Source organism: Gobio gobio, assembly GCF_949357685.1.
Source record: "Gobio gobio genome assembly, chromosome: 21".
Taxonomy (NCBI): domain Eukaryota; kingdom Metazoa; phylum Chordata; class Actinopteri; order Cypriniformes; family Gobionidae; genus Gobio; species Gobio gobio.
This window is the reverse complement of record NC_137117.1, coordinates 33791663-33811664: the sequence shown is the minus strand read 5'-3', so window position 1 is coordinate 33811664 and position 20002 is coordinate 33791663.

Below are 20002 nucleotides of genomic sequence, written 5' to 3'. Positions count from 1 at the left end.
TTGGTTATATCTCTCTGATCTCCTGAGCTTTTTTTATTAAATACTATTATACTGATTCTCCTTCATTCGTTACTATCAACCCGTGACACAACACCGGGCGCCACCGTGGTTCGAGGGAATGGATTGGAGCCCTGCCCACACTCCCACCACAGAGGGTGAGGTGTTGCTGAACTATTTATTTTGTTGTTTAAATGAGGACTGTTTTGAAGAGGATGATACCCTGCCCCCACTGGTTCCGCCCAGTTCTTGTGTCTACGTTGGTTCCACCCAGCTATAATTCTCCTAATCTTCCAGTATGTCCTCGCAGCCTCCCTCTCCCGCTGCCTCTTCAGACCTCTGCCAGTTCCTCGCCCAGTCGCCGCTGTCTCCCTTCAGCCTTCTGTGATCCAGTCACTCCACCTCAGCCCGTCATCCAGACACCTCTGCCTTGGCTCCTCCCTCCCTTAGCTCCACCTGGGACCATCTGCCTTATGGCTCCACTGGGCTCCCTCGACTCTCCGGCTCCACCTCAGTCAGACGTAGCCTTGCCTACGCCACTGACTTACAAGCCATCTCTACAGCTCCTACTGGCTCCGTCTTCCCTCCAGCTGCACCACAGCCCTCAGTTGCTCTGGCTCCACCTCAGACACCCTGGTTTCGCCTCAGGCCCCCTAAGCACGATGGCTCCGTCTCCTTCCATCATCCTTATGGCCTTGTCAAGGATATTTACATCATGGCTCCTAGTCAAGAAAAAAAGTTCTTGGTGTTCTTAGTGCTGTGGGGAATCATCCTGGCTGAACTCTGGATATCCACTGGAGTGCTCCTGCTCCTGGTTTCCCCCTGGCTCCTCCTTCCCTCAACTCCCCTATGGACACTTTTCATTGCCCCGGACTGTTTGTTTTTTCTTTTCTTTTTTTTCACCGGCTCCACCTGGGACTATAGGCCTTACAGTTGCACTGGGCTCCCTCGACCTTCCGGCTCCACCTCAGTCAGATGTCGCTTTGCCTACTCCATTGACTTTCAAGCCATCTCTCCACCCTTAAGCTTGGAACATACTCTGCAAGAACAAAGAAATTTGTTCGTTTTCTCGAGGTGGCAAGAACAAGAGCAAGGTTCGTTCTGGCCAGGACATTCCATACTTCACGAGAAAAGCAGGTGCCGAACTTCTCCGTTTCTCCGCATTAACCCCCCTCACTTTAAAATTCTGACCAATCACACAATAGTTCTCGGACACCCACAAGAAATAAGTTCTCTGTCTCGTCTTCTGTCCAAACATACCATGCCATCTGTAACAAATTATCGATTTTTTTACGTACGCCAGGTTATTGTGACGCATTGCCACATTCAGAGAAGAGCGAAATTGTTTGAATTTGGAATTTCGTTTGTTGGAAATATAAACTGAATTTAGAAATGCTTTTGAAATGAAAAACTTTTAAAAAGCGTTTAATAAACAAAATATATTTTTTTAAATGAAGACAGCGTTTGGAGCGTCATGTAAAATAATCTGTTCCCTGAATCCACGACCGTTGTTGTTATTGTGAGCGTACACAAATAAAACTAGACAGTTTATTGTTTATAATGATATCTTTCACTTATCTGTATGGCTAAAAATGATGGAGAATTGTGAGTTGTTTCCGCTGTCATAAAGGAAAAAATCCATCAGAAGGCGCAGACGCCTTCATCGGACAGAGGGTTAAAGAAAACGTAGCCTATTTAGTTTCATAGTTAGGCTATGTTTAAATATATTTTTTTATTTTATTTCATATGTTGATTATTAAAAGTGAGCAGTATGAGTAAGGCTACATAATCAGATGCGCATATGTCTGGGGACATGGAGTGGGTCAGACATGATTTTGAGCACTTCATTGAATTTTGTTTTCTAGAAAGTCTTTCTTTACAATTTATTTAGTTTTGTATAAATTGTATTTTAATTTTGATCAATGTTTAATCAACTATTTGCCTGTATATTTAATAAATAAGAAGCAAACAAAGATAGTCAGGAATGGATTGACGTGCGTAACTGGCCCGTTTCCTCAGCCTTTGAGTAAGGCTGAAACTATAGCGTATTTCTGTTTTTAATAAATTTCTTGAATATATGTCTTAATTACAGTAGGCCTATAGATAGTTATGATATTTGTGGCTGCACCGGGGTCCATCATTACTAGGTTAAAGTTACGATACTGTCCTTATTAGGAGAAAATATATGTTGTTTTAATGACATAAGATCTCGTTAATACGACATACTTGAGTGGAAAAAAAATATGTAGGCCCTATGTGGCAGCAATGCGTCACCGTACCAGGTGACCTGTAAATGTGAAAAAACTGTTTCCATTGCAGTTTTTCGAATTGCCTGATAAACCACCTCATGCGAGCGTAAAAACTTTTTTGTTTCCATTGGGAATGGAATTTCAATTTGCGCAATTTGAAGGTTAATGGAAACGCGGCTAGTGTCACGTTGTGTATGTTGGGACAATGATTTGAATCTCAAGAAACATTTCTTGTTATTTTCAATGTTGAAAACAGTTGTGCTGCTTACTATTTTTGTGAAAACTGTGATATTTAGGATTTTTATATAGGATTTGTAGGAACTGCATTTATTTATTTTTAAAAAAATCTGTCACTTTTCATCAATTTAATGTATTCTTGCTGAAAAAATATTTTACAAAAAAGCAAACAAAATTTGGGGTGTATACAGTACACTATATTGCCAAAAGTATTGGGACACCCCTCCAAATCATTGAATTCAGGGTTCCAATCACTTCCGTGGCCACAGGTGTATAAAATCAAGCACCTAGGCATGCAGACACTTACTTACTCACTACAAACATTTGTGAAAGAATGGGTCGCTCTCAGGAGCTCAGTAAATTCAAGCATGGTACTGTGATAGGTTGCCACTTGTGCAATAAGTCCATTCATGATATTTCCTCACTGCTAAATAATAATACAATTTTTTGAGCTTCGAAGCTTCGGTAGTAATCAACACTGAATATTCGGAGCTTCGGAGGGCGGGGGCTGAACAAATTCTTCTTTCTAGTAAAGGCAGGACACTCGAGAAACGGTGCGCCTCATGTGGGTAGGGCTTATGTTCTCAGAGAACTGACACTGCACTAGTGATACAAAACACACAGGTCTGTTACATCCCAGTAACAAGCTCCAATATTTTGCAGTAGATTCATTTAGATTGATAATAATAACTGGTAATATTAGGCTTGCTGCGATAGTCTGTGTTACTGGTGTTCAGGCATAACACCGGGTACATCACTTGCCCACTGCGGCACCGCCCCCACCGTCATTTTGATAAAAATAATTGACATTTGACATTTTGTAAAAATAATTTAGTTTTATTGTAAAACACATACATTAACACGGAAACTAACACGGTCAACTGTTAGTGGTATTATAACAAAGTGGAAGAAATTGAGAACAATAGGAACTCAGCCACGAAGTGGTAGGCCACATAGAATCACAGAGCGGGGTCAACGCATGCTGAGCTTAAATTTAGCTCAAGAAGAGCATAGAGAGCTTCATGGGATGGGTTTACATGGCCGAGCAGCTGCATCCAAGCCTTACATCACCAAGTGCAATGCAAAGCGTGGGATGCAGTGGTGTAAAGCACACCACCGCTGGACTTTAGAGCTCACAGAGGTGCTACTCTGTCTGGCAATCTGATGGACGAGTCTGGGTTTGGCGGTTGCCAGGAGAACGGTACTTGCCTGATTGCATTGTGCCAAGTGTAAAGTTTGGTGGAGGGGGGGCGGGGGTTATGGTGTGGGGTTGTTTTTAAGGGGTTGAGCTTGGCCCCTTAGTTCCAGTGAAAGGAACTCTTAATGCTTCAGCATACCAAGACATTTTGGACAATTTCATGCTCCCAACTTTGTGGGAACAGTTTGGGGACGGCCCCTTCCTGTTCCAAAATGACTGCACACCAGTGCACAAAGCAAGGTCCACAAAGACATGGAGGTGTGGAGGAACTTGACTGTCCTGACCTCAACCTGATAGAACACCTTTGGGATGAATTAGAGCGGAGACTGAGAGCCAGGCCTTCTCATCCAACATCAGTGCCTGACCTCACAAATGCACTCCAATAATTCTCATAAACACACTCCTAAACCTTGTGGAAAGCCTTCCATGAAGAGTTGAAGCTGTTATAGTTGCAAAGGGATTAAGAATGGGATGTCATTAAAGTTCATGCGCATGTAAAGGTCCCACTACTTTTGCCAATATAGTGTATATGTAATGCTTAATTTATATTATAGTAAGTATATTACATTTAGAGAAGATTTCAATAACTGCTGTAAAACAAGCAATAAATACGATCCATAGGATAAAGTTTGGAGTCCACAATAAATGTAGAATGAACTCACTTGGTTTGTTATCACGGGATTTGCTGGTGACGGTCAGAGTGTGGATGTACAGCTGCAGATACCAGGGCACTGAATCCATCAGAAGTACAGGAAAAGCCCGATATGGGTGGTTATTATAGATGACGGTGTGAATCTCCCCTGCCTGCAGCCCAAAACCAGCCACGTACCGCTCTGCGTGCAGCAGAGGACGCAGCATATCACCTGAAGCACAACCAGAGATTAAAAGAACCACCTTTAAAAATGAGTATGCTCCAAAGAACATTAGATTGTTGTAATAAGTTATAACGTAGATAGTTCCAGTTATTTTCACTTGAATACAATAATAATGCTGAAACCATCATAGTTTTACAATGACTATCATGGGCAATCAGGATAAAGTCCATCAGATGGACACCATCTATTTAAGTCATTCATACCACTGTCCCCTTTCCAGCGCAGTAGGAGATTGAGTGAACGTAACTGGCCAAACGTCTCAGCTCTGGTCAGGTCATATACTGAATATGTCCTGCGATCCCCCAGCACCACAGCTTGGCTGAGCAGAGGAGTGGCAGGACTCAACTCAAACAGCTCCCCCTGTTGGACAAACAGCATTACGCTCAAACAAACTGACTGAAAACAGCAGAACACTACAGGGGAAAATGATCAAATGGAATTTACCATTTAAAAAAAACAACAACTTCTTATCCAGTTCTATTTCCCATTTACAGGAACATTAAATCCTTCACCTCAGGGTTGTCTGTGATGTCCACGTAGACTTTACTAGAGAAAGCAAGAGAACAAGCCTCTGTCAGAGTTCGAGAAAACATCTTAAACAGAGACCATTCTGTCAAAAGATTATATGTAATTAATTGTATGAAATGTATATTGCTTCAGGTGTGTAATTTAAAAAATAATGACCTTGTTCAAAAATAATGACCTCGCCAAATTATATATAAAATCTAGGCCTTTTCTATGCTTTTATGACACTTCTCTATTTAGATTTTTTTTTTGCCTCTTATTTTTTATTCATTGTCTTTCAAAATATTTAATTGACTATGTTTACATGCACACTAAATTCAATTATAATGAGACTATAGTCAGTCCCTTTTACTTCTTTTCAGTGACCAAATTTAGATCACACGATCCTCAAACAATAACTAATCTTTGTTGCACTCCAGAGTAGGAGCAATGCCACACATCAGACTTTACAAATCAATCAATTAATGTGTAAAAGCATGTGCTTTGCCAATGGTTGTCATGGCTATGTAGAGTATATTACTGATTAAACTTATTTCTATGGATTAAAATATATGTGATTATACGTAATATAAGTAGATGATTCAACATGTTGACTTGTCTTGTGGTGCCAAGGGAACTCATAGGCTCTTCCGGTGGCCTGGAGCGCTATCTGGTGGTGTCCTCCATCATTGCCAGAGGAACTCACAGGAGTGCTATCTGGTGGTGGAACAGGTTTTTTAAACCACCAGTTGAGTCTGCCCTTGCTGCTATGCATGCACTGGCATGCTCGTCGATCCTTTTTCTAAATTCACCCACTTGATTTCTGGCAATTATATTTCACCTGGATTGGACCATACTACTAATAAAATAAAAAATGATTATGCAGCAAATGATTAACCACAAAAAAAGAAGAAAGTAAAATCAAAAATCATTCTTGTTGTTCCTTTTTAAATCTGGTTGCAATCTGGACACCTGAGGCTGGAATAGTTATTGAGGAATTGGAAAAGCTATATCAATCAAATATTTTGTATTGGTTATGTGACATCTGTGTTAACCCAAGAACAGGGAGATTAGAATAAACTATAACTATGGGGTTTTACTCACATCAACCCACTGTGACTCAAGTCCCTTGCCTTATGAACAATTATAATAGACAGTCTATTGAGAGTCTATTTGGCTTGTGTGTCTTCGTAATGCTAGAAATGAAACATACATATACCGCTATATACACTAGTTGAACTATGCTGATAAAGAAGGAACTCGTGACCATAGTTGGCTAACAATGCTTTTAGGAAACAAATGATTTGTGTAATCTCAATGACGCACCCAAACAGACAATTCTAGTATGCCAGACAACTTGTTTAAGGTACTCGATGACTTAATGTTGAGACAACAATATCAAAAGTGTTAAAGGGAAATTGTAAACAAAAAAATAAAACAAAACAAAAACACCGGAATATGAGCAATATGAGGTAGTAAAGAATAGATTTTCACAATGACTTTTGGAAATTCCAGTTGTACTAAATTACAGGGTGAAACTGGTGCCAAATGCACAATTTTGAACCACCGACAAATCACATCAAATCCTTCCAGATTTGTCTTTAAGGTAGTTGATTATTCCTGGGACAACAAACCGCTGTACATGAGCCAGTGTCACTACAGAAATTATTCTCATTAACATTATAGTTCATGGCATTTGACTGCATACAACAGTACTGATTCTAGCTATCAGTTTGCCCTTAATATGAAATCTGAAGGGAATTCTTCATGGTGCATTGAAGGGAAGAATGTAGTAAGAGATTCTAAGCCAGACGTGTAGATTTCCCAAATGTGACAAAGCCGCTCTAACAATGAGAAATTTAAAACCTTGTTAGTGGCACACACTTCGTTTTTGGTGACAGAGCTTATCTATTATTTTCTAAGAGATGATTACGATTCGAGATTGGGGCGGCTGCGATGTTCTTCTGAGCAGATTCAGTCACTCTTAACACACTTTAGGAAAATCTGATAAAATAATCTGTAGAACCATCAAGATCATTGGGATTTATACCTAGGATTGTCGGAAGGGGAGAAATCGGTCCAAAATCATCCTGAATATCTTGTAGTGTCCCAGCAAGTATGATGTTGGCTTGAGACGTTGGTTCAACGTTAGATTTTGGTTAGTTAATACCACAACCTAAAACCAACAAAGGATCAACGTCTAATGATGTTAGAATCTGACGTCAATTTGATGTTGGCTTGAGACGTTGGTACAACGTTAGATTTTGGTTAGCTAATACCACAACCTAAAACCAACAAAGGATCAACATCTAATGATGTTAGAATCTGACGTCAATATGATGTTGGCTTGAGACGTTGGTTCAACGTTAGATTTTGGTTAGTTAATACCACAACCTAAAACCAACAAAGGATCAACGTCTAATGATGTTAGAATCTGACTTCAATATGATGTTGGCTTGAGACGTTGGCTCGATGTTGGATTTTGGTTACTTTACAACACAACCTAAAAACAATTAAATTTCAACATCAGCTGACGTTGGTATTGGACGTCAAATTAACGTTGGCATTAGACGTTGAGCTGAGGTTGAATTTTGGTCAAATGACGTCGCAACCAAAATGTAACCATATATATACATTGCGTGCCTGCTGGGCGTGTACCTAGCATTAGCTCTATTGCTCACATTTCACAGGAGGTGCATGTAATGAGGAAGATTGTTTTACAAAATCGAATGGCTCTTGATATAACCTCCCAGGGAGGAACATGCAAAGTGATTGCAACTGAGTGTTGTTCATATATCCCAGAAAACACTGGAAAAGCAGTGCACAATTTAGCTAAAGTTTTGCATGATACAGATAGGCAAGGCAGGGCAGGGCAAGTTTGTTTATATAGCACAACAATTCAAAATGCTTTACATAGAAAAAGAATTCAAATAATCATAATTATCACAACAGACGCATAAGAACAATAAAATCCGGGAATACATTTTTAAAAATAAAACAGTTATAAAAATAATGAAAAGAATAATCCTACTATCCATCGCGCTCTTTAAGATCACTAAACTCGAGGCTTCTGGTCATTCCTAGAATATCTAAGTCCACTAAAGGAGGGAGGGCATTTTCATATTTAGCTCCTAAACTCTGGAATTGTCTTCCTGATATTGTTCGAGGTTCAGACTCGCTGTCCCAGTTTAAAACTACACTCTAAAAAAAAAGGCTCGTAATCATAGGGGAACCTTTTTTAGTGCTATATAGCACCAATTTTGGTGCTTCAGTGGTTCTTCAGCGGTTCTTCAGAGGTGCTATATAGCACCTTAGTCAAAGAACCGGTGAAGAACCTCTGAAGAACCACTGAAGAACCTCTGAAGAACCACTGAAGAACCTCTGAAGAACCACTGAAGAACCTCTGAAGAACCGCTGAAGAACCACTGAAGCACCAAAATTTTTTTTAGAGTGTAGATTAAAGACGCAGCTCTTTAGCCAAGCATTCACATTATAATTACCTTTTATACTAGAGTTAAATCGGATCAAAAGCATTAATATTCTGAACAGCAGCTACGCTAATCATTTCCCATCTGCTTTTCTGTTGTTATCTCGGGACACTAGTCCCGAGGTAACTAGTTCGTCATCTCCAGTTTGTGTCCAGCCTCTCATGGAGACTTCAGATGCCCCAACACCTGTGATGAGACGACTCGATGCCTGTGAAGAGACGACTCAACGCCAGCGTTGTTATGGCCTAAATTAATACATGATTGATTAACTTTTTCTAACATTTTTCTTTAACATTCTCTTTCTAACATTTTTCGATGTACATTTATGAAATGCACTTTCTGTAAAGCTGCTTTGAAACAATGTGTATTGTGAAAAGCGCTATACAAATAAATTTGAATTGAATTGAATTGAATAAAAAACACAATACATAAGATAAAGTGCCATCAGTCGGACGTACAGTTGCACAGAGCTCATTCAGTAAATGCACAGCTAAACAGATGAATGTGCTAAAAGCAGACTCTCATTAATTGCTTTGAGTGAACCCTTGGTATTTCTTACTGGATCTTTTTGACTTTACTTTTTATATTTAATTTTACTAATCTCCCTGCAATGCTTGCTATTGTTGTTTAATCTTATGATTGTGTGATCTGAAGGGATGTTTGTCTTCATGAGTTAGAAGAGAATGTCTCCATTTCAAGGTTTGTTTTTAATGTCACAGGACGATGTTGTGAAACAGTAATTTTCCATTGTTTTTCCCTTGGTATAATAACACTTCAACGTCAGATGAAGTCAGATCTTTACAGTTTTTCCTTATTGCTAACACAAATTAAATTTCCCAAACCATTAATTTAGTTCCCGAAACAAAGACACGTTTCTCAAAACGTTTAACCCATTTCACCTGTTTACACATTTTCTCAAAGTTTTCTGAAAAACTCTTCACAAAAATGTCCTCATTTGGCAGGTTTAACCCGTTCTCATTCTGAAATCACAAGTACACAATATATTTACTTACTTATTTACTTGACTTTATTGTCCTTGAAGGCAATTCTTTATGTAGACATTCATACAGCAACACAAACTGTTGTAATAAACACACATTTCATAATAAGTCATTTAAAAACATGATTTGATTTGCACAAGGGGAGTTTAAATCTCTGACCTGAGGGAAGCAGTTGAAATTCAGTGCATAATGGGTGGGTGACATCTTGTGAAAAAAGTACATGAAAAATCCATTTTCAATAGTATATTGCAAATATACTAATAAAAAATCGTACCATCTTTATATAAAAAGTATATTAGCATCATATTTTCACAATACAACTTTTAACACACTTTTAAATAGGTCTAATTGTACATAAATATATTTAAAATATATTTTTTTAAAATATACCTAAAACACTCTAAAAATGCTGGGTTAAAAACAACCCAAGTTGAGTTGAAAATGGACTAAACCAGCAATTGGGTTGTTTTAACCCAGAGATTGGGTTTGTTTTAAGCAAAAATTTAATCCAACCGCTGGGTTAAAACAACCCAATTGCTGGGTTAGTCCATTTTCAACCCAACTTGGGTTGTTTTTAACCCAGCATTTTTTACTGTGAATGAAAGTTCTGTGTACTTTTTTAAAAGTGTACTTATTTGAACATTACTTTAAAAAATATTTTGGTGTATTTTAAACTGTATGCTAAATTGTCATTGTAACAATGCACTGAAAGTATATTTTAAAAATACATAATCGTGATAGGTCTGCCAGGCTCTCTCACCACCAGTCAACCACAGTGCACCCAATCACCTATTATTAATCACGCACACCTGCACTTCATCTGCCCCCTCATCAACTGGCTTTATAGGCACACACCTCACCTCAGTTATTTGTCTGGTCTTGTTATACATGGACTACTTACCTGTATCTCTGGCGGGGGTCCCCTGAGTTTGATTCGCCAGCATTTACCTCCAAGAGTTACCTTCATTCTCCATGATCATCTGTCAGAGGTCGAGGTGTATGCATCCAAGCTGGTCTCCTCTTCACTGAATCACACGAGTCACTGAAAATACTTCCCATCACTCTCAGATCTACTGGACCTCAAGTCTCAGTTGAGTGTCTACTCACCTGTTGATATTGCCTGATTGCTCTGTGCGGTCTTGAATAAACTGTTTACCATTCCTCTTTGTGTTCTGAGTATACTTTCCGTTACAATTTAATATCCCAAAGTTGTAGTATATTTAAAGTTCAATTTGAGTATAATTTAAGTTCATAAAATGTGAAAACAAATGCATTCAAAATTGGGAAAATGTCTCCTAATTAAATGTAGTTAAATTTGTAGCACATTTAAAAAGCTGTATTGTGACAGTATGTAATTCAAAGTATATTGTATGTGTTTGGCTTATTCCAAATACTAATTACACACTTTGTAGTCAATAACAATATACTTTGTTTTTACTTGGCTATACTTTGGCTAAGTTATAACAAAGTATATTGTTATTGACTCCAGCGTGTGTATTTTTTATTATTTGGATAAAGGTATGAGCATACAGTATATTACCTGTAAAATATTATTTTCATAGTATATTCTGTTCTGAATACACTTATAATTTGTAATGTACTTAAAACACCAAGTATACTTATAAGACAAATAAAGTACACTTTAACATCACTTGTCAAGCATGTAACTAGTCCCTACAAAGGCGTATACTTAGAGTGTACTAAGTATACTTGAAGTTGTTCCAATTTCGCACATAAAAAGACACGTCAAGTTATGCTTTAATACAACTGCATTACAACTAAAATATACTAGGTACAAATTAATTGTTCCAAAATAGCACACTTGAAGTTATAATGATAATTAGTCTGGCTGCAAGTATACTTGGCACATTTTTTTTCTTTTTTTCACCAGGGGAACTGGCCCTTTCTAGTCACCCTATGTTCATAAATTTGTGAAAGTCCTTAAGTTGGTCCCCACTATCTTGCTGCACGTTTTAACTATACTACTCCAACTTACTCCTATTCTTTACATTAAGATTGCCATACCAACAAATAATGCTAAAACTTAGGACCGATTCAATTAAAAAAAGGTGTAAAACATTTTCATAAAAGAAACATCCATATTAAAAGTTTGAAGTTTCATCAGCAAATCCAAAAATGTCAGCGTTTGCCTCAAATTTGAATTTATCATTGAATACAGTTAAATATTTATACTGCTTGACCACTTCCTCTTGATGTCCCTTTATAACAGCAGGCATCATAGGTACATAGTTCTTCTTATTGAAATCAATGGACATCTTTTGTTTTTAGCATTAATGTTTAAAAAAAAGAAGCACCACAACATTGAGTAAACTGATCTACCACTGGACCATGATCCCCATCTGACTCGGTGAGGAGAGACACAATCGCAGATGACTCTGTAATTTTAATTAGTCTCCCCTCAAAGATGCCCCAACAGTCATCAGCATATAAAGAAAACAAAAAAAGGGTGCAAAACACAACCCTGTGGGGTACCAGTTGAAGACAACACACCATTGACACGTACTCTTTGGGATCTATTTAAAAAAATCCACCAACCAACACACCTCAAGTGTCACACTGTGAACTCAAATAGCACACATTTATCCATGAGTACAGTTTTTCTCGATTGCTTAAACACTATAACCAGGCTTTGCAAATGCAATATTGTTCACTCAAGTCAGCACAGCTTCAGTTCAATTAGCAGCACACAATTACCTGGTGGAAACACTGATTCAAAATTGATCTCGCACCAATCAGAACCCCCAGTAGATACTGTAATTATATGATCAATAAGTTTTGACAATGTATGTTTTTACAGTGCTTTAAAGGGGTGGTAAAACACATTCTTTCGAAGGCTTGATTGTGTTTGTGGGGTGCACTGTAACATGTGTTCATGCTTCGTTTTTAAAAAATTGCATTATTTTTCATATATTTGACCTTTATTCTACACTGCTCTGTCCCTCCTTGTATGGTCTGATGGTTTCCGGGTTGTATGAAGCCGGTCCCTCAAAAATACGCAATGGGCTCAGATTGGTTAGCTGGCGTGTGTTGTGATTCGCTAACCGCAGTACACGTTTATCGGAAACGCCACGGCCCTTACCTTTACCGGTAGTCTGTGCTTTGGTAGTATTAGAAACAATGGCGTCAATAAAACCATACCAATCTGAGCCTGAATCAGACCCAGAACATTTTAGTGAACTGAAGACTGCGGATCTATAGTGATCACTACTGAATGGCGCTGTTACTTTTGTATTTTTAGAACGATTATAGCCAAATATCTGTCGCAAGAACTATTAACCCAAAACAAACACTAAACATTGGCTTTACTAGTAGCCAAATCACACACAGAACCATGTTTAGCATGCCTGTAGATAAATAATACATAAAAGCTCTAATCAAAGAATAATTTACACTAATGCCAAGTTCGATGTTGAGATTTTAACGTTAGGTGTTTGTAACATTAGGTGTTTGTCGGATAACATTAAGTATGAATGAGCATTTAACAGACTGGTTTGCAGAACAGCATTGTCATCTGTGTACTTCCTTGCTACAACGTACAATTAACCTATTACAGGAAAACACATAGATGAAAAATAAATCAGACTTACAGGTTGTGGCCCGTAAACAGCTTCTGTTTTTAAATCCATCTTTCAGGACAAGCTGTTGTGCGAATCCTGCATTGAACTTGCGAAGATTGAGGAAGCTTTCCTCCGTGAAATGTGCAGCGGGAGCAGCGCGCCCCCGTGGTGGATTCACACTGGCAGTGTTTGTCTTGCATAGCTGAACCGCGGCTCGTGAATTGCAAATACAGACGAATATTGTCCATTATGTCACATTTTCCAGTCTTCTCCTCCGACCCCTGTCTGTCTCGTGCTTTGATTTATGATGGGCAGCATATATCTGCTGCAAATGCGACCTGTTCCCCTCTGTCTCATACACACATGCATATAACATGTTGTATGTTAAACGCACCCCCGTCCCAAGGAAGGCTGAACAAAGCAAGTACCCCAGACCTGCAATCCGGATGAAAATAACAGCGTTTCGTTGGCATTGCAGCAACACAGCTCCAGCCTACTAACCACAACAACGCAGCAATACAAAATGGCCCCCCCCTTATTTAATATTCTCGGAGGAGGGGTTTATGTAAATATTGGGACTGGTGATGTCACCAACCCTGGAGGAATGTCTGTAGTCGCATACCGGCCGTTTGCTGTAGTCCTTAGAAATTTATTTCTTTAAAAGCAAATATCTCCCTTTGCTTTAAACTTTGAACGTTGTAACTTTGCAGATGTTGTTTATGCTCAAGGAGCAACATTACACGCTAGCTAAAGTTTGAATAGTGAAATCGTGGTTTACCACCCCTTTAACTCATCAAAATAAGTTAAGCTGTTTTCAACTTTTGGTTATACAAAATTAAACTCATTTTTTTTATTCAGTTTCATGTATTTTAAGTTGAAATTACTTAAACATCCACGTTGATTGTAAGGCAGCAACTTTTGCACAATGTCATACACACAATTAAAAAACACCATCAGCATTTGACAAAAAATAATGCAATAAACAGTCATTTAACAACATAAGATGTAACATAACACCCTAATGTACATAACTGATAACAAAACAACTAAGAAGAAACATAATTATTCAAATTAAAAACAGAGAATTTAATAAATGGTACATTTAGTATGTTACTGTAAAGTGACATCACATGAAATTTATGTTTAGATCTATTACAGATCTATCAGCAGCCTCACTATGTAGGTTTTTTTTTGGGATGACGTCAGTTTCCATTGCTCTGATGGTTCATGATTGTTTTACCAATAGCCCAAAGTTTTCCAACATCTTTCTGCCTGCTCTCCCTTTCTAAACCCGATAGTTTTTTTTCAGCATAGCGGTGGAAAGTGTATGACCAACACCTCACAGCCGTGGTTCCCTCTTCCAGGCTACCTAGACATTTCAGTTGCAGCGTGCCAGGGATGAGGCATGCAAGTGTATTTGATCTCCACTGCCTGGCTAGGGTCAATATAGCCTGTGATGTTGACGAGATTCTCTGGTCTGTCCTAGAAAAATATTTCAAATTTTTCAGTGGTGCAATCAGTAAAGCGTAAGGATCGATCCGAGTTCAAATCCGCCTTTTGCAGAGCTCGCTCTTATCCGTTTTTGCATCCCAAATCACATCAGAAAGGCATTTACTTTCAATAAAAATTAAGAAAATGTTCTAAATGTGGAAATAAAGTGCCTAACGAAATGTTTAATAATAATAATAAAAGCATTTATTGGGTAGGGCTAGGGGTAGGTGTAGGGAGGGCTTTTATTGTTCCATTAAGGCAGCATCCATTTAATAATTTTAATAAATATAATAATTTACACTCTGTTATTATTGCATCCTGTTAATGTACAACAATACTGAGGTGCAAATAGTATGTATCTGTCAAAAAGTATAAATTGCATGTAATTACTATATACCAGTGGCGGGCCGTGCATTTCACACCTAGGCCTTCAGTGGTATCCTACCTGAATTAATTCACCTCTTAATAAAATCATCATGACGCCATGGCTATAGAAACCATCAATATTATACAGAAACACAGACAGGGCGTTGCGTCTCTCATGAAGCGAGAATGAATGGTTAAATTATTAAATAATTTAAGAGTTATTAATGCAGGAAACCCAATTGATACAATTCAACAAGTCTCCTTTCACTGCAGCCACAGCTGCGCCACATAAGTCATATCTAACAGAAGCATCAATCCGCTCCCGGTTTTCCGTGCATTTTTGTAGTAGGCTAACGTTACCTTTTGAGTTCTCCGACCACGGAAAGCAAATTGTGCGTTTTTTTGTGCATATTTTACACGAAAGAAACGTAACAGCATAAATGGTTCTTGAAATATTTCAGGTGAGGTTCAAAGATAATACAATGGTTTTTTTACATTTAAACCTCACAAAACTATATTTTAATAGTATGAAAATGTTGTAAATAAATAATATATTAATAACAAAAATAATAATTTAAAAAAATAGATCATAAATTTACACGGAAAAATAAATCACATTCATCACGGAAAAAACGGGGCATGGGTTAGCCAGCCCAGGTTTGACTGCAGGATATAAAAAATGTAGGGCTGTCAAAATATTAATCGTGATTAATCGCATCCAAAATAAAAGTTTGTGTTTACATAATATATGTGTGTGTACTCTGTTAATTATTATTTATATATAAATATACAAACATTCATGTATATATTTAAGAAATATTTGCATGTATATACTGTATATACATTTATATAATCTATAATATATATAAATATAAATGTTTTATATATAAAAATAATATTTTTTTCTTAAATATATACATGCTTGTGTGTGTATTTATATATAAATAATAATTAACAGAGTACACACACATATATTATGTAAACACAAACTTTTATTTTGGATGCGATTAATCACGATTAATCTTCTGACAGCCCTAAACAAATTTAAATAAAATTCATTATAGCTTAACTAACTCACCAAAATAGGCTATGATTATTACACAAAACATGCCAATTTGTGCAGTAAATGTACTGCTATTACCCATCCAATCAAATAAATCAAGATCCGCGGGACTTCAAAATCAGCTGGTAATACATTACAGTCAGTTCGTTTTTAGCCGTGACAGATCGAATAGCGTTCTGTGACTGTGCGTTAAGCTGGAGAAGGCAGTATGCGGGAATTTTGAAAAAGGCTTTGTAAGTATGTCCATTAATGCATTAATTTCTTCTCCGCTGTCAGCCATTTGGGTTTGAAAAAACGCTATTAAAACTACAGATGCGGTTTGCTGGTTATTCTGACTATAGGCTACCTACTAGTACGCTCTCTGATCATCCAACGTGAAAATGTTGACGTTATTGTACGCCAGCTAGATGGCCCCGCTGTGGCCAACTCGAAATCTGATTGGCTGATTAAATCGGAGTGATTATCTGATTGGTTAAAGCGCACAGTTTCATTGCCATTCATTTAAGCTAGCGGCCCCCACGATATTGATTCTGAAACATAGTTCTGAAGGCCTCAAGGCAGATTTCTTTGACCTGGCAACACATGATGGCTGAAATATGATTGGATAAAAGCTCTAACATAAACAAACACTACTGGAAGCAGCGCAACCAAGAGAAAAGCGACAAAGTTAATAAAATAGACTATTGGGAATAATTTAACACACATTCATGGAAAAAATATATAAAAATTTAAGTCTGAGATTCTGATAGTGATTAGGCCAGCAGAGAAGGCCTTGCTGGCCCTGACGGCCCACCACTGCTATTTACACATATTGCAAAGAACTGCTACTTTTATAAGGTGTAAATAGAATATATCACTATTTTCACTTAGTATATTTCCCTTAGTAAACAGCATTTACAGCTATTTGCACTTAGTGTAAATATCATCTATCGTTAAAAAATATATATATTTTCACTTAGTATAAATAGAATATAGTTGCTATTTTCACTTAGCCGCTGCCAACAAAAAATGTGGGAATATACTTGCAAAATATAATGTGATGTATTAATACATTTGCATATGGGAAACTAGTGTTTATATTTTTCTGTTCCAGTTCATTAAATTACAATCTTATATTTATGTTTGAAAAGTTACATCAAAAACAGGTTTACCTTGTGCCATCTCGCCTTTCAGACATTTAAATTTCAACCCATTAAACACAGCGTTACCACAGCTGCGACACTAGATCGCTAGAGCACACTAGATCAACATGCAATGCTCCTGTTATAGTCAGTGGAGCACACGGCAACTTTTACACATGACAGCGACGTCGCATTATGTTTCCGCCCTGGTCGCACATTCGTTTTGCAGGAGGTGAAACTTACATTGTGGCATCGGCGTGTAGTTCGGCTAGCGTTCAAAGCAGAGCTGCAATATAGTCTACATGTAAACATTTTCTCTCAGAACAGAAAACAAAATGAATGTTGACAAATGTATCCAACCATAGACTAGCCAACAATTGGTTACATTGACCCAGCGCTGTATGTGAGGGGGATCATCATCATTTGTGTTGACAGTAAAAACTACCCAGCACCTGGATAAAAATATAAAAATAATTACCCAATAGACTGAACCCAGCCTACATTCTGGTTAATCATTTTTGTAAAAAAATAAATAAAAATAAAATAACCCAGCATTTTTCAGAGTTGACCCAGCACATGGGTAAAAAAATTAAAAATATTATTAAATATTATTCATATTAAAATATAATATAAAAATAAAATATTCCAATAAAATCACCCAACAGAACCCATCATTTGGGTTAAAAAGTAACCACACATTTTTAGATATTTATTGGGTTTAGTCAAATCATTAAAGTATACTCTGCAAAAGTATTCCAAGTTTTCTCAAATTGTTCCTTTTTTTTGTAAATGCATTTAGGCTAAAAGACATAAATGATTGCTGGTTTTTATTCAAATTTTGTATTTAAAATGTTTTTTGTTTTTTTTACACACAGCATTGGTAACAAATACAAACAGCAATTATTTTTTTATACACCTGTATTGGTCATATAAAACATTACAGGTAACACTTTGCAATAAGGTTGTATTAGTTAACATTAGTTAATGCATTAGTTAACATGAACTAACCATGAACAACACCTCTGTTCAGCATTAGTTCATCTTTGTTAACGTTATTTAATAAAAATACAGCTGTTCATGTTAGTTCACAGCACATTAACTAATGTTAACAGGATTTTAATAATGCATTGGTAAATGTTGAAATTAACATTAACAAAGATAAATAAATGCTTTATAAGTGCAGTTCATTATTAGTTCATGTTAACTAATGTAGTTAACTAATGTTAGCTAATGAACATTATTGAAAAAATTTTCCACTTTACAGAATTCCTCTAGATACACATTACTGTTATATATATAGTTATTTTTATAATTATTTAATTTTTTTTATCACCTGGTCCTGCTAACAAAGCATGGCTGCTGCCAATTATGTCTGTGTACACTGAGGAAACGTCGAAAAAGTTTCTTTCTTTCATCAGCTATCTTAATGCACTACTCACACATCGTTGGATCTTTAAAAACGTGGGAACGTGTTCCATTGTTCGCCAAGATCCTCCCGCCCCAAACTCACGCCATTGGTTGAGCGCTCACTCAAATACGTTCTGAGAGATTTTCCGGCAGAGCTCATAGTTTGATCGCAGGTCGTCAGGATGACAGCTCGAGTGTTCTGCGCCGTGTTATTGTGTCTGTCTGGATGCTTGAGCTCAACAGATGCGGATCCAGAACGAAATTTTACAGGTGAGAACATCCATGCTCTTTAACTTCATTACCAGTCTGAAGAAATACATAAAGTGCCTTACAAAATTTGACCTCTCAGCACATTACAATTTACAAACATATGAGTACAGACGTCCAGTGAAAGATTAACTTTGTACATCAGTTTAAATTATTCATAGGTCATAAATATATTAATTGTCATATACGCAAGTTATATTTTGTTTTATCTATTAGCCTACTTTTTAATAGTATATTTTCCATGTACCTACACATATATCATAGATGTTCTTTTTTTTTTTCTTTTTTTTACAGTAAAACAAGAATATTAATATTAATAAGGTTACAAAATTGGGTAACTCTTTACAATAAGGTTTTATTAGTTAACATTAGTTAATGCATTAGTGAACATGAACTAACCATGAACAACAGCATTAGTTCATCTTTGTTAACGTTAGTTGATATAAATCCAGCTGTTCATGGTTTGTTCATGTTAGTTCACAGTGCATTTACTAAAGTTAACAAGAGTTTAATAATGCAAATGTTAAAATGAACATTAACAAAGATAAATAAATGCTTTATAAGTGCAGTTCATTATTAGTTCATGTTAACTAGCGCCTCCGACTAGAAATAAACTAATAACCTGAAGTATATTCTAGTAACTACAACAGTTCACCCTGAACTGAGACATGCTGAGAGAATTGATGAGAAGTGAACTCCGGTCCATCCGTCTCTCTGGTTAACAACCTTATTGTAAAGTGTTACCCAAAATTGTTACCAGATGTTTGCCATCAAATCTGAATTAAAAAAAAAATATATATATATATATATTTTCCCGCTTTAACAACACGTATAGCTATATAACACGGGGAGTTCATTACGACTTATAACTTGTTCAGTAGAAGGGTTTTTAGTTTTGTCGTTGTGGATTAAATGCTTAAAATACATTTTGACTGACGTAAGCAAGGTAGGCGAGGCGTGCTGTGGGCTACTATGAATTATAGATTTCCAATAGCACGTGAATGAAAGTCACGGCTTAGCCTGGTCCTACCAGACTCTCTCGTACCTTTCATTTGTACAGAGAGTCTGGCCTCTCTCCATTGACAAGCGTTTACTTCCTTGAAGGCGGGTACTCTGTTGAAGTTAAAAACTATTGGATCTGCCCAGAGCTACTCTAGATC